This window comes from Marmota monax, unplaced genomic scaffold (assembly GCF_021218885.2).
Source record: "Marmota monax isolate L192 unplaced genomic scaffold, Marmota_monax_Labrador192_F-V1.1 WCK01_AAM20220418_F8-fsc00347, whole genome shotgun sequence".
Lineage (NCBI taxonomy): Eukaryota > Metazoa > Chordata > Mammalia > Rodentia > Sciuridae > Marmota > Marmota monax.
The window spans coordinates 903790-931767 of record NW_026694678.1 but is presented as its reverse complement, the minus strand read 5'-3'; the positions used below and the strand labels follow the sequence as shown (position 1 = coordinate 931767).

The 27978-nt window shown below is 45.9% G+C and overlaps 1 protein-coding gene across 6 annotated transcripts in view; it reads left to right on the top strand.

Moving 5' to 3' along the window:
- Nucleotides 1-27978, top strand: part of Extl3 (exostosin like glycosyltransferase 3) — a 104198-nt gene that overhangs the window by 27767 nt on the left and 48453 nt on the right. For 2 of the 6 annotated variants that reach the window (XM_046423348.2, XM_046423349.2), the window contains exons 1-2: nucleotides 24267-24433; nucleotides 25906-26093. The exons of 2 other annotated variants lie outside the window; for them this stretch is intronic. The gene's annotated coding sequence lies outside the window, so the exon portion shown is untranslated. Of the gene's footprint in view, nucleotides 1-24266; nucleotides 24434-25905; nucleotides 26094-27978 lie in introns of those variants that run through there. 2 more of the 6 variants (XM_046423350.2, XM_058572349.1) reach the window with 1 other exon arrangement.

The following is a 27978-nucleotide window of genomic DNA, read 5'->3' as shown; positions in this document are numbered from 1 at the left end:
GTGATCCTCCTACCTCAGCCTCCTGAGCTTCTGGGGTTAGACATGTGACTCCGGTTCTGCTTCTTGATGATGGTGCGAGGAGCCTTGATTGCATAAAGGGTGAATACCAATCGCTGAGGTTTCCACGTGGTTGAGTGAGTCCCCCAAGGTTCATGTGTTGGAAGCTTGGTCTCCAGAGTGGTGGTGGGAAAGGTGAGAGTATCCCTTAAGAGGTGGGGCCTCCAGGGAGGTAATCAAATCACTGGGGGCGTCACCCTTGAAGAGATTGATGCTAGTTCCTCAAGAGCGAGTTATCCGGATCTCCCTGAATCTCTCTGGCTTCAGTGATGTGTCTCTGTCACATGCACTCCTGCTGGATGCCACCTGTTGGGATGGAGCCAGAAGGCCTCACCAGGGCCTGAACTGATGGAGTTGGCTGATGTGGGGCTTTCATTTTCCAGAACTTGGAGCTGAATACACCCCTTTCTCTATACTTAAGTGTAGTATATAGTATGTAATTATAATAAGAATAATATGACGATTATGATATTAATGCAATAATATAGGTAAGCTTTAGATTATGATTCCATCCTATTTTAACGGTCCTGTGTCACTTTGATTGACATGTTAGAATTGAAAACTGGGACTTACTGCGTTAATGCATCATCAGCTTGAAACTTCACTGGGTCTCCTTAATCTGGGTGACAGCAGAGCATTGGGAACCTCCTGAGTTGCGGGTTTGCTCCTCTCAATCCTTCTGTCTCTTGTTGCCTCAGCACCCACAGATGGGGTGTGGGCCATGAGATGAGCCATCTTAAGATTAGGCTGGGTGTGGGGTGTGCTCCCCTTCTGTAAAGGTCAGTCACAGGCCAGTCTCAGGAGGGTCAGAGGAGGGGGAGAGCTCGCGCTGAGCATCTGCAAGTTGAGGCCTCCCCAGCTGGTGGTGCCCTGCCCGACTGGCAAGTGCCCTGTTTGAAGACCATGCTTCTTTGAAACCCCTCATCTCTCCCACCTTGCAAGACCGCGTTCCCACATCTCCCCTCAGCAGGCCGTGGTTATCTCTCTGTCCTCTCTGTCACAGGGCTGCTTGGTCTCTGGCTCCTCCCCACACCTGAAAATGCAGGCCTCAGACTGCGGCTCCTCAGTGGACAGGAGTAGCGAAGGGACCCTGGGGAAGTAGGGAGACAGTGAATGAGGGAGTATTGCTCGTTCCTTGTCCTTTTAAAATTCCCCTGGGCCCTGGTCCGGTGACACCTTCTCCAGACTTGACAGAATGACCTTTGGTGACAAACCCTGGACGGGCCATTGATGAGAGAATGGGCAAAGAGAGACGAGGCAGGATTTGGCTGGGTGGCTTAGTCTCTGGGCTGCCATAACACAAGATCACAGCCTGGGTGGCCCGAGAGCAGAATTTATGGGGTGGGGATGTAGCTCCGTGGTGGAGCACTGCCTAGCACGCGGGAGACCCCAGGTTCTGTCCCCAGTGCTGCAAAAACAAAGGACCAGAATTTCAGTTCTGAAGACTGGCAGTCTGAGGTCAGGGTGCCTGCACGGGGTTCTGTTGAGAGTCCTCTTCCCGGCTTGCTGTACCCCTCTTGCTGTGTGCTTGTGTGACCTCTGGTGTGTTCATGGAGAGGGAGATGCTATCCCCCTTTTTATAAAGCCATCAGTGACCAATTCTGTTGGACTAGTACCTAGCCTGTGACCTCATATACCCTTTTTAACTGCTGTTTAGTAATCCCTAGCTACAGTCATGTTGGGGTTGGGATTTCAACATATGATTTTTTTTTTTTTTTTGGTACTGGCAATTACACCCAGGGGCACTTAACCACTGAGCCACATCCCCAGCTCTTTTTTTATATTTTATTCAGAGACAGGGTCTCATTGAGTTGCTTAGGACCTCACTGAGTTGCTGAGGCTGGCCTTGAACTCACAGTCCTCCTGCCTCAGCCTCCTGAGCCACCAGGATTATCGGCGTGTGCTACCTCACCTGGCTCAATATATGAATTTTGAGGGACAAAATTGAGTCCACAGCAGGGGGAGTCAGATAGGAGGGCTCTAACTGGTGCTGCCACTCTGTGGCTGTAACCCAGAGGAACATGTCACTTGATGGTCTTTCTGGGTTTCAGGGTGGCATGTGTGACTGGGGCAGTGGTGACCCCATCCATGGTAAAACAAGACACCATCCCGAGTTGAGTGACATCCTACCTTTCCTTCACTGTGTTGTTTACTCTGACAGAAATGGAAACTAGTGCATTTAAAAATATTTTTAAACTAATAAACGTTGATAGAGCATCAGGGAGTTTAAGGCCTTAGCAGGAAACCATCAGTTTTCCAGAGAACCCTTTGGGTAAGTAGGGCTTAGTAGAGGAGCAGCCCAAAGGCATGATGGAAAGGGAAGAATCGGCCGAGAGACTAAGGGGGGCAACGGCCCAGATTCGAGTTCCAGCCTGGTGACGGATGGCTCAGCCGGCAGTGGGCAGGAGGGGACAGTGATCTGTGGAAGAGAAGTGAGCGTCTCATCTGTCACATCTCCCACTGTGGTTGCTTGTGAGTGGGGATGTCCTTTTTCTTGTTGTTCTTTCTTTTTTGCCTTTGTCGTGAACAAGTCTATGAGGTGATTTTTTTTTTTTTCCCCTCCAGATGCAGAACGAGTGGTGGCAAACTGCTCTGGGGTTTGCAGGTCTACATATTATATTTTTCAGTGATTCTTTAACTGCAGACCTCAGATTTCAACATACTCTTCCTCTCGGGGGTTTGGTGACATCCATCCGTCTTCCAGCAGCCAGGACTGTGGATGAAGGTTGTTGCAGCTTAATTCTTTCTCCTTTTTGTATGTGTTTCTGTCCCCTCACTAGAAACTCGCCACATTTCTTGGCGTTCTGAAATGTCACAAATGTAACTATGTTGGGTCTTTTTTTTCAGTCACTCTGCACAGCAGCAGTTGAGCACTTTTTATCTATTTATTTTTATTCTGATTTGTTATGACAGCAGAACGCATTACAATTCATCACACACCTAGAGCAGTTTTCCATGTTTCTGGTTGTACACGACCTATATTCACACCACGCGTGTCTACGTACATGTCCTCAGGTAGTGATGTCCATCTCATTCCACCATCTTTTCCACCCCCTGCCCCCTCCCATCCCCTCTCACCCCTTTGCCCATCTAGAGTCTGATCCTCCCATGCTCCCCCTGTAACCCCACTATGTGGTTGAGTGCTTTTAATCTGAAGACTTGGTTCTATCATTAGCTGAGGGACATTTTCGTACATATTTAGATGAAAATGCACGCGGGTGTACGTGTCAGCTTTTTATTGCTGGACAAAATGCCTGAGATGAGCAACTCGCAGGAGGAGAGGTTGATTTTGGTTTGTGGTTTCAGGCCATGGTGTGGCATCATGACAGGGAGCATGTGGTGGAGCAGAGTGGCTCACCTCATGGCAGCTGGGAGACAGAATGAGAATGTGAGAAGGGCCTGGGGACCAGATGTACCCTTCGGGACACCCCAGTGACCTATTTCCTCCACCAGGCCCCATCTCCTAGAGTCTCTACCACCTCTCAATAATCCATTCAGTTATTAACCCATAGTGGATTAATCCACTGATGAGATCAGCCCTCATGATCTGATGATCTGATCACTTTGCAAAAGCCCCACCTCTGGACGCTGCTGCACCGGAGACTAAGCCTTCAACACATGCCTTTGGGTGACATTCAGATTCCAGCTTATAACCACACACACTCACACACACACACACACTCTCTCTCTCTCTAAAATCAAGACAGGGTCTCACTATGTTGCCGAGGCTGGTCATCCTCCTCCTTCATCCTCCCTAGTAGCTGGGACTACAGGTGTGTGTCACTTTGCCTGGCCTCATATTTTTGAAGATTTCCCCTACCTTCTTTTCCCCCTTTTGAGATCCCTGTTACAGGGCTGGACAACCTGAACTAGCCCTGAGCCTTATCTGTTATTCATTATATTTCCATATTTTGTATGTTTGCTCTGTTCTGAAAGCTTTCCTTTATGTCCAGATAATAAACAGTGTACATTCTAATAAAGTCCCCCTTCTGTTGGATGTCCCCCTCTGTAAGCACGCCTCAATCGCCAAGCACTTATTGGCGTTCTTTTCTGGATTATTTTCCATGGGTAGTGGAGGGCAAAGCCAGACGTGTTTCATGGGGAGCACTCAGAACTCTGCCTTTCAGAGTCACCATGATGGCCGGGTGCCCTCCTGCACTTCCTGTCCATTGCCACCCTATTGAACCTTCCGGGACTTCTCTCCAGACCTGGCCTTCTCTGTGTGTTTGGGTCAGGGTTTCCTCGGCTTGCTTCTTATTTTTCTACTGCTATTATTATTTCATTCTTTCCCCAAATATCTTTTCATCATTCTGTTGGGCCTTGAATGAGGGGGCTTGTGCTCAGTTCATAGTTCACATGGGAGTCTGGGAGGCTCTTTCTTAAAGTTGTATTCCAGTTCTCTCCTTCGCCGTCTGCTTTCTGGTTTATCTCCTTAGCTGGCAATGGGTCCCCACAGTCGAGCCTCCTGGGCAGTTCCCCCAACAGGCTGGACCCCAGATACTCTGGGACTGCGGGATGAGAGGATACGGTAGGACTAGTGAGCTCCTCTAGGGCTCACCTGTGTCTTGTTCAGGAGCACTTGTCCCCAACACATGAGTGGGCAAGGAAGGGTGCAATGGGGTTGAGACAACTCTGAATATAGGAGGCACAGCTGGGGATTTGTAGCCTGTGGGCAGGGTCCGGGGGTCAGTGAATGGATAACTAAGAAGAACTCGGTGAGGTAACAAGTTGGGGGTCTCTGCTAAACTTCCTTGGCAGAAGCCTTTCATGAGCTCACTCGGCAGGCTAAGGAAGCTGAGGAGGAGGACGAGGCTGTAGGAGGCTCAGAGGCTGCATGAAGCTGGGTGAGGAAGGAGTCCTGGCCCCTAAGCCTGAGCTGCACCCACAGACCCTGAACATTGTTTCTTGATTGTGTCTGTGAGGGTGTTTCTGGAGGAGATCAGCATTTCAATCGGTGGACTCCCCAGTGAGGATTGGCATCATACAACCCACTGAGGGGCTGAGTGGAACAAAGGGTGGAGGAAAGAGGAGCTTGTGCCCTTTCTGCTTCCTGTCTGCCAACTTGAGCTGGGGCATGTCTCATTTCTCTGGCCATCAGACTTGGATTTATTCCACTGGCTCCCTTGGTTCCCAGGCCTTTGTAGGTGACCTGAGCTATACCACCAGCTCTCCTGGGCAGATCAGAAGACTTGGCCTCCACAGTCACATAAGTCAATTCTATCTCTAATTCATGGTGTGTCTGCAAGGGTGTTTCTGGATGAGATTAGCTCACTCACGCACATTCTCTCTCTCTCTCCCCCCCCCCCTCCCTCTCTCTTTCCCCCCTCCCCTGTTCTGATTCGGTTTTTCTGGAAAACCCTGACTGACAAGATTTTGGGAGTGGTTCTAGAAGAATATAGTTTTAAGGATGAAGTTTCTTAATTGGTTCTAGAGTTTCTAGAATTCCCTGATATAATTATAGTAAAATATGCTACTGACTCTATTTCTAGAGAGTCCGTAGCACAGACATCTTACAAAGATACACAAAATACTGAATTGGGTACTCCTAATCAACCTCTCATAAGAAGCCAGGAGCTGAGTAACGTATGATAACTTTTAAAAGCCTCAAGATTACTCACAAATACAAACATGTCGGTCGACAAGGTGACTGAAGAAAGACATGGGCTCAAGGATTCAAATTTCTAGCTCAAGCACCTCATAAATAACCTAAAAGAAAAACTTCTGTGTGTGCCCTGAGGAGAGCCTTATCATCTACAGCCAAAGGGCTGAAATTGCTGAAAATCCGTCGCAGAACCTCTTGTAACTGGTCGAATTGCAGGCAAGTTAAACTCCCAGCCTTTCAGAGCATCTGTTGTTAACTGAGGACATGGGCTAGGAAAGGATGGGATGGGGACGTATGGGAAGACTGAAGAAGCTGGGGGCATGGAGCCCTAGGGTTCTGAAGTCTTCTTGACCACCGGAACAGGTCTTCGCACCCTCAGTGGGTTTGGCTCCCCACCCCCAGTACTGTAGTTCATTCCACCTCAGGGTATTAGCCCCACATTTCCTGAAGAACCTCTAATGGTCTCCTTAAGGCTAGTTGCCATACAAGACAGTACTGATTCCCCCCAGGGCCTGCTTCCACAGACCTCTGCTTTTCCAGCAGGCCCTGAGGTGAGCTATAGCATGTGACCCACGAGGAGGGCACTGCATCTCAAGAGAACCATGTGAGGCCTCTGATTCATACATACAGATATTTAGGGAACACATGAGGGACGAATTCTAAGGGTGTGGGATATTGGTGGGAGGAAGATAAAGTAAGGCTGGGGCTGGGGCTCAGTGGTAGAGCACTTGCCTCCCATGTGCAAGGCACTAGGTTCGATCATCAGTACCATATAAAAATAAATAAAATAAAGGTATTGTGTCCATCTACAGCTAAGTAGTAAAACATATATAGAGTAAGAGCAGGCTGGGTTTACCAGTGCAGGTCACTAAGCAGAGGGTTAGTTCTTAATGCTGTAGCCCAAGCAGTTAGAAAGGACTCTTGCTGGGTTGGCTGAAACCTGGACCGAAGGGTGGCCCACCGGGAGCTACTGGGACGCGTCTTGGTTTAGAGTAGAGGAAGGGGTGCAGAAGCTCAGGGGGACTCGATGAGAGCATGGTTTGAGAGGGACTTGGCCACATTGGGAAGGTCTGGAGGACACACTTTCACAGAGCTGTGAGGGAGCCCGGCATCCTCGTAGAGCTCTGTGGTGGCTCTGTCTGCATTCCAGCCTCCGCTGTGGGAGGTACCGTCAGTGACTTGGGACACCTAAATGCAGTGGGAGGCATTGGATCCCAGGGTGCCACAGGGATTGAGCGGCCTCTTGTTACCATGATGCAGAGGGGTTTAGGAGACGCTGAGTTCACGTTAGACGTGCTGAATGTAAAAAACTGCAACATTTTGGTAGAAGGGCCCAGAAAGCAACTGGGCTCAGAGAAGAGCCAGGGATGGAGACTTAAAGTTGAAAATCATTGGTGTGGACTTGTTTATGTTAAAATAAGGAACAGAAGCAGCCTTTGGGTGGCAGAGTTCTCCTAGAGAAAAGGAAATGAGGAAAGCTGGGGTCTAGGACAGAGCCGGAGATACCAACACTGAAGGGGCAGAGGGAGGGGGAGAGACACTGCTTCTCCAAGTGCAGGGTCCTAAGGGTCACCTGGGGAGCGCATCAGAACACAGGTTCTTGGAGCCCCACCCTCAGAGATGGGATGGGGAGCCTTGGGGGCAGGGTGCTGGCTGCGAGGAAGCAGGCTTTGGTGAGCAGAGGAGAGAGCTGTCTTTGTGCTGTACTTTGACCGCTCTGCCAGGGAGCGGCACCCCAGGGGGCTGGGCTATCACTGCATTACAGAATGCAGGTGCCACTGGTTGGCAGACCGCCCCTTTGGGGAGCACTGGGGGGCCTCTTGGCTCTGCTGCCGAGGGAAGGAAGAGGAGGGCATTTGAGGGCAGTGGGAGGCTTCCAGGCGTGTAAAGAAACTTGTGTGTGTTTATGGGCTGTTTAGGGGAAGGAGGCAGGAGAGAGGGACGTCCAACATCCTGGAAAGAACAGGGATACGTAATGGAGAAAGCTGGTGGAGAGAGAATAGGGATGGAGAAAACGGAGACGGAGCATGAGACACAGCCACAGTGAGAGTATCAAAGGGCCATGGCGTCCACCTTAAAGAACCAAAGGCCTTTTGGTGGCGATGAGTTCTGGTCGCTTCCCCTTCTTTTGTGATTTTCTAAAGATGCCCTAAATCCTTGGAGCGGCTGTTGACTGCCCTGGCCCTCCCACTGGCCAGCATCCTCCTGGAGCTGCAGAGCCACAGAGATGACGCGCCACGGATGAATGAGCAGTAACGAACAGGTTTTCAGCAGCACAAAGCATTTCAAGGATAAAGGAAAATTTCAAACAGCCTTTGATCATTATTGCTAGAAATCGTGTTTCTGCCCTCTTGGTGCTGGCACGGCTGGCAGGCTGTTTGACAGCCCCCCGGGATGTCGCTCCCTGGCAGAGCAGTCAAAGTACAGCACAAAGACACAGCTCTCCTCTGCTCAGCAAAGCCTGCTTCCTCGCAGCCTCAGAGCCCTCTGACAAACTAGAAAAGCTTCAAACATCTCTTTGTATGGTTACAAAAAACAACAACCCCAAGAATAGCTGTGAGCAGCTCTGTGCCTGTGTGTCACACTCTGAGTTCAAGACAACAGGAGTCGTGGGGGGCTTGTGCAGGCGTCCAGGGGCTAGGACAATGCTGTTGGATTCTGAGGGGACCTTCATGTCCTTTTCTCTTCCCTAGAGATGGATGGTCACAGAGTCAGACTGGGATTAAAATAGCTTTGTTGCTGCTGAAGCTGCTCTGGAGGAGGTGGTTTGGACCCAAGACCAAAACAGGCATCTCGTTTCTTCTTCCATTAATGGAATTTTCCCCTTAGACATCGGTTTCTCGTTGACATTAGGCAAAGTGTCTGGAGACTGCTGTACCTGCTACCAGATGGAGGAGAGAAGAATGGGCAGACATCTCCCTAAGAGGAATTGAAAGCAGACTGGGAAGAGAGTGCACAGTGACTCTGTACCTGGTCTCATCCACTATAGAAATAATCCTTCCCCGAGGAAGAGCACGTAAACAGGATTGTTAGTCTGTTACTATAATAAGATACCTGACACAATTAACTTATAAAGAGAGAAAAGCTTACTTTGGCTCATAGTGTTAAAGGTTCCATCCTTGATCGCATGGACCTGTTGCTTAGGGCCTTTGGTAGGTGTGTCAGATGCAACGGCAGGGAGCAAATGGCCAGGCTACAAAAGAAACAGGAAAGGGCAGGAGTCCCACAGTATCTTTTGGGGACTCTCCCCAATGACTTAAGGGGTTCCCACAAGGCCCCTCATAAAGGTCCATAGTACCTCCCAATAGTGCCATTCTGGGGACCAAATCTTTAACACATAGGACATTCTACACCCAAACTGTAGCGCAGAGTGCTCAGGGAAAAATGAGTACTATGGAGGGACTTTCCTCGGTTCTTGAGGAGAACGAGCCCGGGCAGAAGGGCCGGGCATGTAGTTCAGTTGTTTCTGCTTGTTTTCCATTTTAGAGGTCTCCTCCACTCTCCTTGATGTGCTTTCAGTTTCCCCTCCCCACTATAAGTGTCAACAAGATTTAAAAGTCAGAACTACTTAAAGGGCACAGCCAGGGGGCTGGGGTTGTGGCTCAGTGGTAGAGCGCCCGTCTAGCACGTGCGGGACCCTGGGTTCAATCCTCAGCACCACATAAAAATATATGAATAAAATAAAGGTATTGTGCCCAATTACAACTAAAAATTAAATATTAAAAAAAAGCACAACCAGAGAAATACTGCCTTTCCCCCACTGCTTTTTGAAGAGCTGGGTTCTCCCTGGGCTGCCCAGGCTGGGCTCAAATGGTTCTCCTGCCTCAGCGGCCCTCGTAGCTGGCACTAGGGGTGCACACAGCCATGCTTGGGTTCCCCCATTCCTTTTGTATCTCCAGCTCAATTAAGATGTAATTGACAAATGAAAATTGTATCTAATGACAGTGCATAACATGATATTTCAAGGTGTGTGTGTGTGTGTGTGTGTGTGTATATATATATATATATACATACACACATATATCCTGAAACGATTAAATCAAGCTAGTTAAGATGAGATGGATATGTTTGTTTATTTGTGTAACAATTTTCTTTTTCCTTTCTTTCTGTACTGGGATTGAACCCAGGGTTTTGTGCATGTGTTCTACACTGACTTATATCCCTAGTTCAGCAATTTTCAAATATGTAATAGTCTTTAAAGTTTTTTTTTTTTTTTTTGTAGTTGTAGATGGACAGCATGCCTTAATTTATTTTTTATGCGGTGTTACGGATCCAACCCAGTGCCTCATATGTGCTAGGCAAGCGTTCTGCCATTGAGCTATAGCCATAGCCCCTGTGATACCTTCTTAACCATAGTTGCTGTGCTACACAGTAGATCTGGATTAGTTCATGCTCACTGCGACCTTGTGCCTTTTGCCATCTCCCCATCCCCACAGCCCCTGGTGTCATTATTCTACTTTCTGCTTCTATGAGTTCGATTTCTTTACATTCCGTATGTACATGAGATCATGCAGTGTTTGTCTTTCTGTGCCTGGCTTATTTCTCTTAGCATAGTATCTTTTAAGTTCATTCGTATTGTCACAAATGTCAGGATTTCCTTCTTTTTTAATGTTGAATGGCAGTCCAACATAAAATATATATGAACACTGTTGCAGTATATATGCATGTGTCTCTCTGTCTCCATTAGCTTTATCCATTCATCCATCAGTAGCATCCGTATGTGGATGGATTGCTTGGCTAATGTGGACAGTGCTGCAGATTTCATTTCTCTTGCAAAAATACTCAGAAGTGGGATTATTGGATCATATGGTAGTTTTCTGGTTTTAGTTTCTTGAGGAACCTCTATACCATTTTCCAATTGGCTGCATCCATTTACATTCTCATGAGCAGTGTACAAGTAAGCGTTCCCTTTTCTCCATGTCCTTACCAACACTTGTGTCTTGTGTTTTGATAATAGCCCTTCTGACAGATGTGTGGTAATATCTCATTGTGATTTTAATTTGCATTTCCCTGAGGATTGGTGATGTGGAGCATTTTTTCATATACCCAATGGCTATCTGTATGGCTTCTGTTGAGAAACGTCCGTTCAGATCCTTTGCCTAGTTTTAACAGGTTTGTTTTCATGCTACTGAGCTGTTTGAGTTCCCATGCTATGTCTTGCATATTAGCCCCTCATCAGACATATGGTTTGCATATTGCCTTCCATTCATTGTTGTCTCTTTGTTGATTGTTTCTTTGGCTGTGCAGAAGCTTTTTAATTTGAAACAATCCCATTTGCCTATTGCTGCTTTTGTTTTGTGTATATTCCGGTCATCCAAAAATCATTGCCAGGGCTGGGGATATAACTCAGTTGGTAGGATGCTTGCCTGGCATGCACAAGTCCCTGGGTTCGATCCTCAGCACCACAGAAACAAACAAAACCAAAAAACATTGCCAACCCATGTCAAGTAACTTTCCCCTATCTTTCCTTTGAATAGTTTTAAAATTTCAGGTCTTGCGTTTAAGTCTTTAATCCATTTTGAGTTTGCTTTTATATATGGTATGAGATAAGAGTTGGCTTTTATTCTTTTCCAAGTGGATAGTCAATTTTCTTAATGTCATTTATCAAAGAGGCTCTTCTTTTCCTATGTGTTTTCTCAGCACGTCCAGTGAAGGCTGATCACTGTAAACGCGTGGGCTTATTTCCGGGCCCTCTGTTCCTTTCCGTTGCTCCCTATGTCCATCTTTAGGCCAGCACCACGCTATTTTGATGACTGTTGCTTTGTACCATATTTGAAATCGGGTTGTATGATGTCTCTAGCTTTTTTTTTTTTTTTTTTTTCTCAAGATTGTTTGGCTGTTTGGGATCTTTTGTTGGTTTCACATGAATTTTAGGATTTTTTTTCTATTTCTGTGAAAAATATCGTTGGCATTTTGCTAGAGGTGGTTTGACACTTTAGCAACACTGATCCTTCCATTCTGTGGACACAAATGATCTTTCCACTCATTGGTGTCAGTTCAGTTTCTTTCACAAAGGCTTATAGTTTTCAGAAGGGAGCATTAATTCCGAGAGTGGAAAAAAGGTTCACAAGAGATAGTTTTTGCTCTATTTTTCTTTCTCTGGACACACACAGGGGAGGGGAGAATATTTATTTATCCAAAACCTTTTAAAATTACAAACATCCTGGTCCTTTGCCCTTAAATATTTTAGCATGGACTTCTTACGCAGGACATTCTTTTTCCTAACCACACTGTATTTTTTTATATTTATTTTCTAGTTTTAGGTGGGCACGATAGCTTTGTTTTATTTTTATGTAGTGCTGAGGATTGAACCCAGTGCCTCACGCATTCTAGGTGAGCACTCTACACTGAGCCACAATCCCAGCCTCACAATGTGATTTTTAATTCAGAACATTTAATATTGCTATAACAATAAAGAGATCGTTTTCAAATTTCACCATTTGTTCCCCAAGCACATTTTGGGGCATTTTGTCCAAGTTGACGTCCAGTCCAGGGTCGCGTGCTCTTTAGTCCAGTTGCCTTCCTGCCTCTTGCCGCCCTCTCCCTTCCTCCTTTTCTTTCTTTTTTCAGGACACTGAATTTCTAGAATGCAGGCCAGTTGTTTGGAAAATGTTCCTCGACTTAGGTTGGTTTGTTTCCTCATGATTAGATTGCATCATGCTTTTTCTTTTGAAATTATTTCAAATTTACAGAACAGTTGCCAGAATTCCTAGCATTTTGCAACTTTTTTGTAAGTTTGAAATCATCCTTAACCAGAGACACCAATTTCTAACATTTTTGCACATGGACAATGGTTTGGTCATTGATCCTCCCTCTCTTCCTTTACATATGAGTATATGGACAGGGGGTTTTTGTGAAAACCTGAACCAGTCAAGAATAGTGTCGCCCTTTAAGCGGCAGCTTTTGAACTAGTCTTGAGGGATAAAGAAGCTTGCCAGCTGGACAGAGCTTGGATATGGGGAAGGAAATGACAGCCAGAGGGATCAGCATGTGAGATTAAGGCAGTGTGGATGTGAATGGGCTGGGACAGCCTTAGGTTTTGGAATAACTAGGCTGGGGAAGAAGGGACCAGAAAGGCAGCTGGAATTGATCACTTATTATGTCAAGGCATTGGGACTTTGTTCCACTGGAAAAAAGAAAATGTTGAAGATTTTCAAAGTTCTCTAGAGGAACAGAATCGACAGAATATACCTATGTATGATTACAAAAAAGGATTTCTTAGACTGGCTGACACGACCAGAAGCTGGATAGTTCTGCAATGGCCCGTCTGCAGGCTGGAGAGCTGCAGGACCAGTAGCTGCTCAGGCCTCAGAGGGAGGAGGACCGAGGATGCAGCCCTCTCCAGGATTGAAGGCCTGACAGCTCCCTGGAGAGTTGCTAGAGTCCACTTTGGAAAAGTGAAGGAGCTGGAGTCTGATCCCCGATGATGGCAGCAGCAATCAAGAGCCCTCTCAGGAAGACTCTGGCTCCCATCTGCTCCTGCTTCCTTGTTCCTCCACCTTTTTGTTCCACTCCAGGCCCCCAATCTATTGGACTGTACTGCCCACATTTATGGTGGGGTCCGCACCTCAGTTTGCTGTCCCTGTCATTCCTAGACACACCCTCATCAACATACCCAGACAACCCAGAGTAACCATTGCAGGGATGAATGTTTTAGACTTATTTTCTAGAAAGATTAACTCTGGGGCAAGTTGGAGAAGAAAGGACAAGAACAGGCCAATCAGGTGGAGACTGCATTGCACCAACTGGGGTAAGACCCAGAGGAAGCCATGCAGGGGATGTTTGTAATGTGTGCGGTCATTTTTCACATAACATCTCATTTAAGTTCCACAAAAACCTGAGGCCACAGATGTTAAATAACTTGGCTAAGAGCAGTCCTAGCAAGCTGATGGCATCATAAGATTAGAATCCAGGCCCACATGATGCTAAAGCCCACCCTGAGATACAGTGGGACCATGCAAGACAGAGCAGAATGGAGGGAAGCTGTAGATTCCATCAGGTTCCACTGTCAGGCTCTGATGGCCAGCTGGACATGGTGGGTGAGGGAGACGGGAAGATGACAGCCATTGTCTCTGGCATGGACTACTGCCAAGATTATGACTTCATGAACAAAGAAAACAATTTCTAGAGAAGGAAAAGAAGTGGGGAAGGTAGAGAAAATGGTTGTTTTGTTAACAATCTCTATAAATTTGGTTTGGACAACTGGGTTTGTGCAAGCTGAGGACAAGATATCCAGTGGGCAGTTTGGCTCAAGGGCTCAGAGGAAAGTCAAGGCTAAAGATAGAGATTTGGGGTCTGGGTTGTGGCTCAGTGGTAGAGCACTTGCCTAGCACGTGTGAGGCACTGGGTTTGCGCCTCAGCATCACATTAAAAAAAAAATAAAATAAAGGAATTACGTCCAACTTAAAAAAAATAAATATTTTTTTAAAAAATAAAACAAAACAAAAAGGACAGAGATTTGGCTGTTCAAGTCATGCTGTGTTCACCCAGAGGTGCTGTGTGAGATACTGGCTTGCTGGAATTCTCAGCACTTGCCTTTAAAGGATGGTGGGAATTAAGATTCTCAGTGAAAGCAAAGAGAGAGAACGGTGAGAGGGCAATGTGGGGTGGGATGTGAGGGGGCAGATTCTTTTCAAGAGGGCACCCACTAGGTCTTCTACAGTTCTGCAGAAGAGTTCCAAATGAGGCTTGTAAAGATTCACTGGAGTTTGGAATCAGGAAGTCACTGGTACCTTAATGAGAGCAGTTGCAGTAGAAATTGCTTCCAGGGATTAAAGGGTGAATGCAGTGAAGGACGGGGACACAGTAGAAATTGCTCACAAAGACTTTTGGTATCATTGAAGACCATAGCAGCTAGCACTAGCTGGGGCTTCCTGCGTGCTGGGCGCTGGCCTAACAATTTACATGTAGCCAGGGAAATCCTTACGATTATGAAGTGGGTGCTACAACTGTTCCCATCTTCTGATGGATGAAATTATAGCTGAGAAGATGTAGACAGGTTAAATAATATGTCCAAGGTTCTACCTCTAATAACCAGTGACCAAGGACTGAGATCTTGAATCCTTCTGGGTTCAAAGCCAGAAAGACAGTGGCAGCTTGGGCTGGGCCTGTTTATGAGCAGGAGAAGCCCTGCCATGAGCAGGCAGCAAAGAGAAAATAAACAGTGGAGCCAAGTCTACAGGAAGGATATTAGATCACATTAAAATATGGAGCTCTTAGTTTTGGAAAGGAAGTGGGGACATCTGTTTGTTAAAGGCCAGAGCAGATGAAAGAAGAAGGGGTGGATATGTACCAGATGTCAACCAAGGTAACGTGCTTTGATGAGGTTTAAGTCACATTGGCCCTGGCCCCCTCTGCATCCACTGGGAAGGTCAATCTGAGATATCTGTGAATTCCTGAGAGCTCAACTTCTTGTGGATTCTTTGCTTTTGGAGTAACAGCTTCCATTAAATTCTTCATCTCACTTGTAATTCAGCTCCTATGGTTATTTTTCTTTCCTTTTCCTTTTTTTTTTTTTTTTGTGGCACTAGGAATGGAGTTCAGAGGCATTCTAGCACCATGCTACATCCCCAGCCCTTTTTATTTTTCGGGACAGGGTCTTGCTAAATTGCTGAGTCTGGCCTCACGACCCTCCGGTCTTGGCCCCTTGAGTTCCTGGGATTACAGGTGTGTGTCACCATGCCTTGCTCAGCCCTACCCATCTTCTTTCTGCATTTCCCCCCAACTCACTCATATAAGGTATGTGATAGATATTACTTAAGGTTTAGGGGATTTTATGTCCCTAAACTTTAAGTAACATAAATAAGTTAAAATTTTTTTTCTTAAATATATTTATTTTTAAGTGGTGCAGAGGATCGAACCCAGTGCCTCACATGTGAGGGGGCAAGCGCTCTACCACTGAGCTATAACCCCAGCTCCGCATAAATAAATTAAAATTTAATAATTGACATCTCTGTTTTCTCCAGCTCCATCATCACTGGGAGCTCTCTGCACAGGCTCCGACCTCTCCCATTATGAGAGCCCATCGCTTCCTACCTCCAGTATCCATGTTCTTGGACTTTCCCTTCCTTTTAGTGTAGATCTGTTTATTCATCTCTTTGTTTCTGAGCCACATTTTCTTCTTCAACACATTGAGCATCACAGCAAGGTAGTCTTCCAAATAAGGCTCTTTTTGCATCTCTAAGAGGGACTCTGGCATCTGCTGCAGTAATATTTTTTCACACCAATACTTATAGATAGGTTTAAAGTTGGAAGGAAGGTATTTAAAAGAGCTCACTCAAGTCTGTTGCCTTCTGTTTTCACAGTGAAATGTGAGATTTGCTCCTCTGTTGAGCTAGGCATGGGTCTAGTAAAGGTTTGGACAGCTGGGGTTAGGGATTCTGTCAATAGAAATTTACCAGATTTCTAAAATTTCATAAAATATCATATTTACATAGAATGATTCTTTTCACAAAGCCTACAGACTTATGAAATTGGTCCCCTTGCTAGAGATGGATTGTTTAGTTTACTGAGTACTCTAGTCAATATGAGAAAAGTGGAAAAAGCGCCTGAGGCGTGAAAAGTCAGAGGAAGTAAACTAGAGCTGGGAAATGGGGACCAGTCTCTGCTGATTCTCTTCCAGCACAGGCCTGAGTGTGGCTGGGCAGCTCTTGCAGTGTACTTTTGGGGATGGGGGTGGGTATAAATTTGCAGTTGAAATGATAAAGGAGTCATATTAATGATCTGTTCCTCCTGAACAGATTATCTCAGACCTGTCCTTGTAGATGCAGATATCAGTTCACATTTCTGCAGCTGAGGAGTACAGGAGTGGTCTAGTCTGGTGGTTCTGGCTCAGGGTCTTTCATGAGGCTTGATTGGAGCTGGGGACCTGCCCCCAGTCTCACAGATGTGTCATCTGCAGGAAGCCTCAGTTCCCGGTGACGAGTCCACAGTGTTGTCATGACATGCCGGGGAGCCTTTGCTAGAGCGAAAATCTTGAAAAATCTTGCAGCCACCGTGATGGAAGCCAAGCTGTCTTGTGCCACTTAATCTTGGGAGTGACCTACCATCCCTGTTGCTGTGTTCTGTTGGTCACACAGATGGTCCTTGGTTACAGTGTGTGGGAGACCACACAGGGCTGTGAACACCAGGGTGCAGGACCACTGGGGCTGTGTCTGAGGCTGGCTACCACGGGAGTGCTTCTTCTTTGTGTGTGTGTGTGTGTGTGTCAGTGGTGGTGGTAGGGGTGCTGAATACCTTAAAATGCCAGGAGGGTGTAGTTGGACAGACTAGCAGTTACACACTTAGATGTGAGGGACCAGAAAAATTAAAAAAAAAAAAAAAAAACGCTGGGGAGGGGATACCAAAAAGTTTCACTATTTTGTCAAGATTTTTCATCTACTACCACTATAATTTCACAAAAGCATCTTTTGACATTTAAAAACAGGAGAACATAATCTTGGAATGAAGGACATCCTTTCAATTGAATAGGTTTAGCTGTATTCAAAGCTCACAAGCTTACTTTTCTGATGAAATTGTGTATGGATCAAATGAATTGTCATTCAAAACCACTGAGCTACACCATGGGATGAAATAGTTGACTGACTGATTGTGACTGGGGATGGAACCCAGAGGTGCTTTACCACTGAGTTCTATCCCAGTCCTTTTTATTTTTTATTTTGAGACAGGGTCTCACCAAGTTGCTTAGGGCATTGCTAAATTGCTGAGGCTGGTCTTGATCTTGTGATGCTTCTGCCTCAGTTGCTTAAATCGCTGGGATTACTTGTGTGCTAGACCACACCCAGTAAGCTAGTATCTTTAGAGATGATTATGGAGAAACACATAATAGTGCTTTAAAAGCAAGTGAACAAAGAACTCAAAGTGGCTGATACATACAGATAGCAATTTGATAAAGCTTATTACTTAATCTAATCAAATATGAAATGAAAAGAGACAGCATTTCAGCATAGTTAAATGTGCATAAAATAATAGAAATGCATAGTGATCTGAAAGTCTGCAGAGTTTTCATGTTTACTTAATTTTACATATAGTTAATGTATTTTTGTTTTAAAAATATGCTTTTCTAGGCAGGAGCAGTGGCGCATACCTGGAATCCCAGGTACTCAGGAGTCTGAGGCAGGATGATTGCAAGTTTGAGGTTGCTATGGGCAATTTAGACCCTGTCTCAAAATAAAAAGTGGAAAGGGATGGGGCTGTAGCTCAGGGTAGAACATTTGCCTAGAATGTGTGAGGCCCTGGGTTTAATCACCATTACCAAAAAAAAAAAAAAGCTTTTGTTAGTAAACTACACGTGCCTCTTTTTCTATGAGGGTGAAATATTTTGTCACTCTATCCAGTATAGATGAGTTTTTAATTATTGGTGCCCCGTCCATCAACGGATTTGTAGAAATAAGGTCATATTTTCGTTTGGTTTTATCTTTGGCCTGTGTCATAGTTTTGCAAGGCTGCAGGCTTGAGTTAGGGAAGGGATCAATGATTATTTCGTTCTGAGATTTATTTGGCTCCTACTAAAATTATGCTCTTACCAATTAGGTTGAGAATTAATTTTGAATAACATTAAGGAAAATAGAGAAAAATTTTCTTTTCAATAAAATCTTGTTGCAAGTCTTCATGAGTTGATTTAAAACCTACATGTTTTGGGGGCTGGGGTTGTAGCTCAGCCGCAGAGCACTTGCCTCGCACATGTGAGGCACTGGGTTCCATCCACAGCACCACATAAAAATAAATAAAATAAATAAAGAAAAGGTATTGTGTCCATATTTAAAAAAAATCTTAAAAAATACCTACATGTTTTTCTTTTGCAAATCTTATTGGTAGAAACTATGGTTTTTTTTGCCATCCATAAAATCATGTTATAAACTAAGATATGTATATTAAATAAAATATTTATTTATTTTTTTTTTGTGTGTGTGTGGTGGTACTGGGGATCAAACCCAGGGCCTTGTACAAGCACTCTACCAACTGAGCTATATCCCCAGCCCAAGTTATATATGTTTTGAAAGCATAAACTGTGTGATTACTTCTGGAAATTGTGCTTTTAATTTTTACTTTCACCAAATTGGTTAACTGAGAAGTTAATTGATATTTTTCAAGAACCTCTGTATCATTTTGCCAACTAGAGTGCCTGATCCACACAAGGTGTCTTTTTTTGTTGTTGTTGTAGATGGACACAATACCTTTTATTCTGTTTATTTTTATGCGGTGCTGAGGATCCAACCCAGTCCCTCACACATACTAGGCAAGCGCTCTACCACTAGAGTCACAACCCCAGCTCCATACACGGTGTTTTTAAGAGAAGCTAGGGAGGGGCTAGAGTTGTAGCTCAATGGTAGAGTGTTTGCCCCTCATGCTTGAGGCCCTGGGTTGAATCCTCAGCACCACATAAAAAAATAAACAAAAATAAAGATATTTTTGAAAAAAAATATAAAAAGAGAAGCTAGTGAGCAGTTGCTCTTTTGAGTCTATGGATAACTTCTTTGGTTGTACATACAAATGTGACACTGGAGCTCGGCCACCTCTTTTCTCTGCTTGGAGCTCTCATGACTCAAGTCCCTGGAGCAGATGGACCATGTTGTGGCACCATGTGTCTAACCCAGCAGTTTTGCTACTAACTGGTGTGATTTAGGATAGACATTAGGTGCCTATATGTTGACCTTAGTGGTATTTGTGTCATTATACGAAATTTCCAGGATCAAGCTTTTGTTGGTGGTGGTTTGATATCCACTGCTGGATAGCTAATATCCACTGATAGCTAATTTGACCTCTTCCTGTAGTACACCCTCAGCCCCAAAATATTTTTTTGACAATAAAATGTGCTTTGTCTTAGAGCTTATGTTAACTCAGTGTTCTTGCCACAAATTATCTGTGAACTAAACTATACCCTTCCTCTTGCCAGACAAAAACTAGGCAGTTTTAAAAGGTAACATCACTTGGCAGGTAATGAGTGCTGTCCTGGAGCCTCAGAAGATGACCTTTTGTTTCTTTTGGCACTGACAGACTGAAGAGAAGAGTGACCTTGCAGCCCAATCTAGACATTGTCATGCATTGTTCTAATTATAAGCCACAAAATTGCCCAATCACTTACATATAGGAAAGATCTCAAATAGCAGCTGTCAGCACTTTCTTTTAAAATCAAAGCATTACACATAGAACAGGTTCTTATCTGACTTAATCTCACTGACAGTTACTGAATCTTGAAGGTTGCTGGGGGTCACCAGTGGCTTCTTTGTGACTGATCTCTGCTGAGTGGCCCAGGGTCTGGCAGATGGAAAGTGACCACCAGCACCTCACTCCCTAAGACTTAAGAACTTCTTATTAATTTCTGCGTCTATAGAACTAAAACCCCATTCTTTTGGATATTAACCATTTGGGGAAAACTAATCAGTGGGGACTCGCTAAGCATTCTGCTGAAATCTGTAAAATAAAGAATGTCCTGGTAAGAGAACATCGTCTTGTTTAGTATGACTTCATCATACTCTGCATGTTTAACATCTACGACTCAAACTGAAATTCCCTTGTGAAGGAAAGAAATGTTAACCAATTTTTCTAGACACTCAATCCTTTGTATTGTTTCTGCATTTGAACCCAATTTAGTGGATCAAATGCCTTAGTCAGGTCCATTAATGCAGCATACAATTTACAGTGCTGTTGTTAGTGTTTCCCTAAACCACCTTGTAGTGTAGTTGTTGAGATTTCCGCCTCTGCAGTCAGATTGCCTGGGTCCAGCACCTGCACTACAACTTTCTAGGTGTGTGATTTGAGCAAGTTACTTAACCTCTCTGAGTTCCGTTTTTCCTCATCTGTGAAATGGGAATAATCATGGTACTTTACTGTGTAGTCCTTAAAGGACTAAATGAGATAATATGTGACATGTGCTCAGAGCAATGTCTAGCACATAATAACTGTGCAGTTTTTTCCAGGGAAGAATACTATAACTTCAGTTAGGGCATATTTGATTGCTGGAAACAAAAAGCTGTGATAGCTTATTATTATTAATAATAAGGCCACACAAATAATCTCATGGGTACCTGATGAAGCTGGGGTGTGGGAACCAGGGCTGAAAGTCAGCACCTCTGTGGCACCTCCCTCTATTTCTCTTGGATCATATGCTTTCCTCTGCCCGTGGGCCCTCCTCTTCTGAGTCCTGCAGATCATCTTTCTTGTTATTATCACTGTGCACGTGTCTAGAAACTCCTTCCACCAGTCGTATAAGTTATCAGATCAAGCAGTCCGAATCTTGTGACTCGGCTTCACAGTGTCCCACTCCCAAGTGTCTAGGAGAGGGATATCTAGCCAGGCTGGGCCAGAGGAGATGAGGCCATGTGGTAAGTAATGTGGCTCTTTCCCAAGGTTGCTGGTTCTCTCAGAAGGTGGGGTAATGGAGGGGGCAGGGGTGACAGTAACTGGTCACTCTAGGATAATCTTGGTGTTGAAGTTCAAGGCTGATTAAAGGTGCCTTTATTTGAGCACTCCCCCATCATTTCAATATTATTGAAGGATGATATACGTATAGAAAAGGGCAGATAGGGTATGTGAACAGCTGGATGAATTTTGACAATCTGAACACGCATGAGTACCCAGTGTCTAGCACAGGAGATGGCATTACCAGCCCACTTAGCTGCTCTGCTCTCCTCCAGTGGATTCTTTGAGGTGGAATTCCTTAGTTTTGCCTCTTTCTTACTTCACATGGAGGCAGTCATATGCTGAACTCTTGTTTTGGGTCTGGCTTCTTTTTGCTTTGCCTTGTGAGTTTTAGCAGCATTGCTGTGTGGGTTTGTAGAGCATTAATTTTTGTTGCTCTGAAGTAGTCGGTTGTGTGAAAGAACCATATTTTATCTGGTCTATTGCCGATGGTCATTTGGGTAGTTTTCTGTTCTTGTCCTCCTAGTGGACTTTGTTGAACATGAACACATCACTGTTGACTGTTTACCACCAGAGACTCGTACAAGGTGTGGGAATTGCCTTCCATCTCATGTGATAGAATTGCTGGTCTCTTGCAGAACAATACTGTTTTGCTTCTTATTTTGTGGCTTCTCTTTTTATATGGTGACTTTCATGTTGTAAGGGCAGGGCACGTTGCAAACATTTTTTTTTGTGTGAAAGAACCTTGGGTACATTTCCATAGGTGCTCAACTGTCTGGGAACAATCCCTATTTCAGGCAAGGCCCCAGTTGTCATGTTAGGTCTCAGCTAGCCTGCTGCTTAGTCAAAAGGGATTGATTGATCTAGGGGTGGACACATTACCCAGACTGGACCCATCATATCTATTTTAGGAGTCAAAGATAATGCCAGGTTTGGAGTTTCTGTTTTAGGAATAGTAGGGCTAACATTATAAACAAGGACATTCCAGGAGAGCCAGGGGATAGGGATGAATCTGAGTTCAGTGTGGGATATGTTAAGTTTACTGTTCTGGTGAAGGACGTGGGGTTAAGAGTTGGCAGGACTAAGAGTCCACTGTGCTTTGCATGCACTCTGCAGTCTTGGGCACCTAATTTATTTAGCCTCTTAAAGTTTCAGTTCCTTCTCCATAGGCTGGCACCTCCCAGCAAGATTAAAACAAGACAGTGCATATAAAGGGTGTAGCTTATTGCCTGGCAATTAAGTATTCATAAAGTTTGCACTAATAGGATGATGGTGCTGTGATGGTATCTAGAGGGCCACTGGAAAACAGGGACTGGAGTGCTGAAGCAAGAGACCTGCGACAGGTGGAAACCATGCATAGCATCTGGCTGGAGGGGCAAGAATAGGGTGTGGAGAGGAACAAATGGCAGCCCAAGTCATGTTGTTGTGGACACAGCTTTTAGAAGAAGGAACAGGCGCTGGAGAAGGAGACTGAGGAGCTGCTTGAGAGGAAGGGGGAGGAGTAGGGGAGTGAGCCCCACAGGAGCCTGAGGAGGAGGGGTGCTGGATAGCATCCAGGGCACCAGTGAATCTGTGGGCTCCCCAAGTTTCAGGTGAATGTCCTTTATCTTCCTTAAGCTTGGCCACGGTAAAATCAAATAAGTCAGTGGTACAAATAAGTCAGCAATGTGTTAAGTTACTCAAATGTACACGATGACTGAGTTCTTCAGGTGGCAGGTATCTGCACGTCCACTCTCGCCAGTGGAGATGAACCAACACCAACAACACCTGGAAATTCTTCCCCTGACTCCTGTCCTGTCTCCTCCCACACTGCCAGGCTCCTTCCTGCTGCTGCCACCCACCTCTGGAGGAAAGCCAAGTAGATCACCTGTAAACCAAACCAAACCAAAAAAGAGAGAGAACAAAAAGAGACAGTTGGTATTACATGGCCAGTAGTTTTCCCATTTTCTTTTTCTGGAATGCTTCTGGTTTTGCACTTTGTTTCCTCTTCTGACTTCCCTCAACAAAATTGGTCAATGCTCTATGTTTGTACACGTATGATAGTGGTGGGACTTTAAAAGAGTATGTCTGCATGTAGTAATAAAGGGGAAAGGAGAGGAAGAGGCAGGTGCTAGGAGAAAAAGAAAATAGGAAAGGGGAGAGTAAAAAGACATCAGGAGAGCAGCAGAAAGGAGCAGGAAGAGGAGGGGCTGATTTGGGGAGGGAGGGGTGAGGAGGGCGCTCTGGGAAAGGGGTTGCCAGGGGTTTTTCAAGTTTCCTTTTGCAAATGGAATCCTAACTCAGACGTTCCCTGTGGGAATCAAATCTGTCTTTCCCGTTTTCTCAGCCTCCCAGCTAAGTATTGGGACTGGGCTCCACTAAGAGGGAGTGGATGGGGTCTGCAGCAGCTGCTGAGCAGTCTAAAGGGTGCAGTTCTCCTGAAAGAAACAGACCACCCAAGGGCAGGGAGAAGAGCCAACCTGGCCGGGTGTGCCTGGGCTTCCCTGGAAATAGAAGCCCTGTCCTTTGGGGATTGAAACTATCTTTTTAAAAAATGTTGAAGCAAATTTGATCTTAGATTATACGTCAATTATAGATTTTAAAAGATGGTTTTAATTCATCCTGAATTAACAATGGTGACAGGTCTCCCTTTTAGGACTGGTGGAACACCCTCCACCATTCCTTCAGTTGTCCACGGGGTGCTTTGTCCCCGTCTCCAAATGTGTACGTAACAGCAGTGTTCCTGGGGGTAGCCACGGTGCACTTTTCGGCTTACAGGGGTTGGCTCTTGAGTTCTTAAACCGTATCTTTTTTATCCTTTTAACCGCACAGTGATGAACCTGCTGTTTTTGCAAAGCCCTGGGATTTTGGCTAAATATCCGCGCAGTTCGGCCTTCCTTGTTCCATATTCGAAGCGTTTCTAAAGCGCGGGCCACGCTGGGCACGGCCGCCTGGTTCAGGAAGGCCTTCTGCCCGGGTGGGTTTATTTTTAGTCGGGGGTGGGTGACGTGAATTTCTCCCGACCCTGCTGCAGCTCCACAGGCCGCCCGCGCCCTCGGCGGAGCGGCTCGGGACCAGCCGGGCGACGAGCGCAGGACGCAGATCCTGGGTGGGCCCCTCCCTGCCCGCGTGCCCCCCACGCCTCCCACAATCCCCGGCGCCGGCCTCGCGCCCCTGACCCAGCGAGCCCAGTGCGGGGCGGGCGGCCTCGGCGGCCTTCGGACGCCGCCGGAAAGTGGCGAACGCCGCTTCGGCCATTTCCGGCCCGGCAAGCTTCGGCAAGTTCCGCAGTCGCCTGTCGGAAATGGCTGCCCGCCGGCAGAGGGAGCGGGAGATCCGGCGCGGCCTGGGAGGCGCGCGGCTGGCCGCCGGAGCGACTTCTGGGAAGCCGAGTTTCGCGCAGGCGGCGGCGACTCGTCCCTGACCTGGAAGCCGGTAGGAGTTCGGGCGGCTGGGAGCCCCGGGAGCGGAGGGAGCGCGCGGAAGGGCTGGGGGAGGCCGCGGAGCTGGCCACGAACGCGGGGGAAGAGGGTGCGTGGGCAGGACCTGGGCCGGCCAAGCCTGGAGCCAGCTGCCCGGGCGGCTCAAGGCGTGCAGCTGCGGAGCAGGCCTGCTCCGCGCCTGGGGGCCTGGGCAGCGGCCAGAGGAGGACCCGCGGGTGGCCTGAGTTGGAAGCCTGGCCTCCCCACCCCCGCACGCCCCCACCTCGGGTTCCATTGCTCGGGTCCCACCTCCAGTCCTTCTGGACGCTCGCCAACAGCTGTCCAGCATCACGTGCTAGCTGAAGCCCACCGCCCGCGGTGTCGGTCCGGCTGCTCTCAGGGAGCATCTTCTGTGCACGGGGCGCAACCGGGCCGCCCTTCACCCATTCTCCCCGTGCACACTCCCACCTCTCCCCGGCCCTGCCCCACACACAGCCGAGCTGCCTGCGGCTGCCTTTCCTGGGCTCTGTTTACTGGGCTGCTCTCCTTTCCTGATACCCACTTCCTGTCCGAGGCTCCAGGTGCAGCGTTCTTTGCATCTGCAGAGGCTCTGGCGGCTTCGGCTGCACAGCAGGACAGGGCTGCTGAGTACATGCCTGCGCCCTGGCCCGCGCTGCAGGCGAAAGCCCCGGCCCAAGCCCTTGGAGACCACGCAGGGCTGCCCGCTGCAGCGGAGCGCTGCTTTCTCCCTGCCACATTTGAGCCAGCTGCTGGCTCAGCTCCTTTGGATGCCTATGGCTCTCAGCAGGCTGAAATTTGGTGGGCTCCTCTGGGCTCCTCCTCGCAGTCTGGAGGTCCTCTTAGTTAGACTCCTTTAGTGGAGGAGGAAACGAAAAACACCACTAGTCCGGTTTTTTTCTTACCCGTATGTGATTTATTTAGGAGGCATCTTAAGCACTTCTCGTTACTTTGTCCCATTCTTCCTCCAATTTAGATAGCTTTTGGAGGAGGGACGCCCCATGTTCTGATTTTGAAAACTCTTCAGTGTGTTGCAGTCATGTGGATGGTGCGCAGTTTTCTGTGTTGCTCAACAGTTAGCCTTGCACTCCAATGCCACACGGTCCTAGAGCCTGGGACAGTGACGCATGGGGTGTTCGTCTTGAGTGAAGCCAGGCGTTGTTCTCAACTTATTTAGCAGGGGGAGTTTTAAATACTTACAGATGAAAGAAAAAGCTATTTTCTTAAACTCTTATTGTGTTAAAAATACCTTATCCTGTAGGAATTCCCTGATCCTTGGCTGTGGAGAGCCTGAGGACTTGTTAATATCTTGAGTGTGAGAAGATGTTTTCTGGAAGAAAGCTAGAATTGTGGATCTTCAAAGTTCCCCAAAGAGTGTATATTTAACAAAGGAAGATGTGAGGGGCATACCTTACAGTGTGCTTGACAAGCCTTTCCCTTCATTCCCCACCTCTCACTTTCCTACAGATAGTGGGGGCTGTTATTAAATATTTGGTCTCATAAGCAAAAAGACTTCAGTGAACAGGTGAGAGGAAGAAATGGCCTTTCTGAGAGGAGACCCTCCCAAGGATGACTGGAAGCCCTCAGAAGAAAGTCTGTGCTAGAGAAAGTGGTGTCCTTAGGCACCAGTCAGTGGTCCCGTGGAAGGCACTGAGGTAGGTGGTGCAGCAGTGAGGTGGTGGTCCTTGTCCCCCTGGAACTGTGACTGGTTTTCTGGAGGAGGGTTGAAGGCTTTGCTTGAGGGGGAGACAGGTATTTGGAGAGAATTTGTGTCTTTGCATACAGTTGGTTCAGAGTGAAGGAAGGAATATAAGCCAGGGAACTTTAACGAAGTCCTAAAACTGCCCACTGATTTCTGCTGGAAATCAAGTGTAGGTCAGAAAAGTTCTGTTAACATATTTCCTTCCATTTGAATTTTGTTTCCTCTTAATTTTTGGTAATTGTTTCTTTTGAAAACCTTTGATGATGGGGCAGCTAAACCAAGAAGAAAGGATTTTTCATGTGTTGTAGGTCCCATGAAAATAGCAAAGCTCAGGCAGATGGAATTGAGATGCTCAGGAGAATAGGTGGGCTTGGCTGTAAGTCATTGTGATCTTTTCCTGCCTGAACCCCTCACACACTTGTACATTCTCAGTCTTTCAGGGTCTTGGGTGGTAAATTAGTTGGAAGAGAAATGGGATCTATAAAATCTGTAATCTTGCAAGTAGAAGAGGAATAAGAGGAGACTCATTTAGAAACATACCTCTCCTATACCTTGGCCATAATATACAATAGCTATTGCTCAGAGGCATCCAAATGACCTATTAAAAACCCCCGGATGGAGATAGAGAGATGAACCGTAGTCTATTAAGAGTGAAAGTAGCATATGCATAATATATAGCAGAGCCTGATATATACAGTAATAACCTACCTGAAATCCATAGCTGAATGAGCAAGGCTATCTTCCTCTGAAACCACTAAGAAAAAACAGGCAGTGGCTGTAGCTTGCCAGTGCCTGCCCTAGAATAGCACCCCTCACACACATACCAGACTTGGTGTATTCCTCAGTTTGACTGGTCTGGTGTTTTAGATGGGTCAGTAGTGTTAACGATTAACATTCTGGATGTTTGCTTTGTCCTTTTCCCTCTGATGCTTTCCTCTCACCCTGTCATCATTTGAGCCCTCAAGTTTCCTTTTTTTCCCCTTGGTACCAGGGATAAAACCCAGAGGCACTTGAACACTGAGCCACATCCCCAGCCCTTATTGTTTAAAAAATTTTTTAAAGTTGTAGATGGACACACATCTTTCTTTTATTTATTTTTATGTGGTGCTGAGGATTAAACACAGTGCTAGGCAAGCACCCTACCACTGAGCTACAACCACAGCCCTTTTATTTTTAATTTTTTATTTTGAGACAGGATCTCCTAAAGTTGCTTAGGGCCTCACTAAATTGCTGAGGCTGGCTTTGAACTTGTGATGCTCCTGCCTCAGCCTCCTGAGTGATGGGATTACAGGTGTGCACCACTGCACCTGGCTCCAATTTACTTTTATTTATTTTATTTTTATGTTTATAACATATGGTTTATTATGTAAATTTAAAACATAAATAACGTGGGCTGGGGATGTGGCTCAAGTGGCAGCGTGCTCGCCTGGCATGCTCGGGGCCCTGGGTTCGATCCTCAGCACCACATAAATATAAAATAAAGATGTTGTGTCCACAAAAAACTAAATAAAATAAAATAAAATAAAATAAAAAAAATTCTCTCTCTTAAAAAAACATATATAATATAAAGTGAGTAGTAGAATATATGGATCTAATTTACTTTTAAACAATTTTCAACAAATACTTGATATTCTAAAGGAAAAAAAATAGGTTGGGAATATACCCTTAACATGAGTAATAAGAGATAAGACATGTATGATATAAATACATTATGATGGTAGATTATGATAATATCCTCAATTACTGTTTAAGTTCTTTGACATCCTATAGTCCTTGAACATATTTTTTCTTGCACAGATTTTGATCTGTAAAATCCCTGAAAGATAGGCTAAACTTAA